This window comes from Schistocerca piceifrons, unplaced genomic scaffold (genome assembly GCF_021461385.2).
Source record: "Schistocerca piceifrons isolate TAMUIC-IGC-003096 unplaced genomic scaffold, iqSchPice1.1 HiC_scaffold_1138, whole genome shotgun sequence".
Taxonomy (NCBI): Eukaryota; Metazoa; Arthropoda; class Insecta; order Orthoptera; family Acrididae; genus Schistocerca; species Schistocerca piceifrons.
In genome coordinates, this window is record NW_025726948.1 from 97,501 (window position 1) to 99,479 (window position 1,979).

Sequence of the window (1,979 nt, forward strand, 5' to 3'; positions counted from 1 at the left end):
GTGGCTCTGCCGCACGAAGCCGTGGACCGGCAATGACTCCACCCGCACCCGTTCGTGGACCACCCCAACCGCCAAACGCGCACCTCCAGCGGATGAACGGCGGACGTTTCCCGCACTCGTAAAGTGCAATCCACCCCTATAACTTGCGTTTCATGAAGAGTTATTTCCAATATGCGACATTCCCGCTGTCCCTATACATGAGCCGCGACCTGTACCACTTACGAGCGAGAGACGCGATCGCGTTGCTCACTGTACGGCGTCCGATACCGAGCCATCAGCATGTCGGTCCCCATGCGCGTTGCACTCGCACTCGCACTCGCAAAAACGTGGGGCAAATATATTACGCGGAAGAGTTATAACAGACCGAGCCCCACTGCATGGGGGGAGTCTTTGTCACTAATGTACACAGATAGAACATTGTGGACTGGAACCAGATTACCCGTACACACGGCGCTGATTAGTAATCAATGCAGAGCCATCAAACTACAGAAAATATATACAACTGTCCGTATACATGCTGAAAGAGTCTGCCCACAATGGGAACCACACGTCAGCCAGACACTCTGATCACGCACCACTCTCTGCTTCTAACAGGCGCACATACAATATGTAAGCACCAGCATGGAACAACATCCAGTGCATCCTCTCCGCCACATTACACAATCCACACTATCACAACCAGACCAGGAGGTCCATGCGGAAAATAGAATATCCCACCCTTTCGACATCCACCATTGCGCAGATAAGGCACCAACACCCACACATGTCCTATACAACGGTGCACCCAACATCACAATAGTACCTCCTGTCACAGCGCACAAACAATGACATGAGTCAAAGACACAGGTCTGACACAAGCATAGAATTGGAGCGCCGCCTCTAATAAGCCAAAGGTGCATCCTGACGTGACAAATCTCATCATGTCACAAGCATTCACTTACTATAATCACTATCAACGAACCTGCCGCCCCGCCCCCCCCCCCCCCCCCCCCACACCTTTCCTTACAACAACGTGTAACCTAACCTAACCCATGTTGTACCTTAACCTAACCCATGTTGTACCTTAACCTAACCCATGTTGTGCCTTAACCTAACCCATGTTGTGCCTTAACCTAACCCATGTTGTCCCCTAACCTAACCCAAGTTGTCCCCTAACCTAACCCATGTTGTCCCTTAACCTAACCCATGTTGTGCCTTAACCTAACCCATGTTGTGCCTTAACCTAACCCATGTTGTCCCCTAACCTAACCCATGTTGTCCCCTAACCTAACCCATGTTGTGCCTTAACCTAACCCATGTTGTCCCCTAACCTAACCCATGTTGTGCCTTAACCTAACCCATGTTGTCCCCTAACCTAACCCATGTTGTCCCCTAACCTAACCCATGTTGTCCCCTAACCTAACCCATGTTGTGCCTTAACCTAACCCATGTTGTGCCTTAACCTAACCCATGTTGTCCCCTAACCTAACCCAAGTTGTCCCCTAACCTAACCCATGTTGTCCCCTAACCTAACCCATGTTGTGCCTTAACCTAACCCATGTTGTGCCTTAACCTAACCCATGTTGTGCCTTAACCTAACCCATGTTGTCCCCTAACCTAACCCATGTTGTCCCCTAACCTAACCCATGTTGTGCCTTAACCTAACCCATGTTGTCCCCTAACCTAACCCATGTTGTGCCTTAACCTAACCCATGTTGTCCCCTAACCTAACCCATGTTGTCCCCTAACCTAACCCATGTTGTCCCCTAACCTAACCCATGTTGTGCCTTAACCTAACCCATGTTGTGCCTTAACCTAACCCATGTTGTCCCCTAACCTAACCCATGTTGTCCCCTAACCTAACCCATGTTGTCCCCTAACCTAACCCATGTTGTCCCCTAACCTAACCCATGTTGTCCCCTAACCTAACCCATGTTGTCCCCTAACCTAACCCATGTTGTCCCCTAACCTAACCCATGTTGTCCCCTAACCTAACCCAT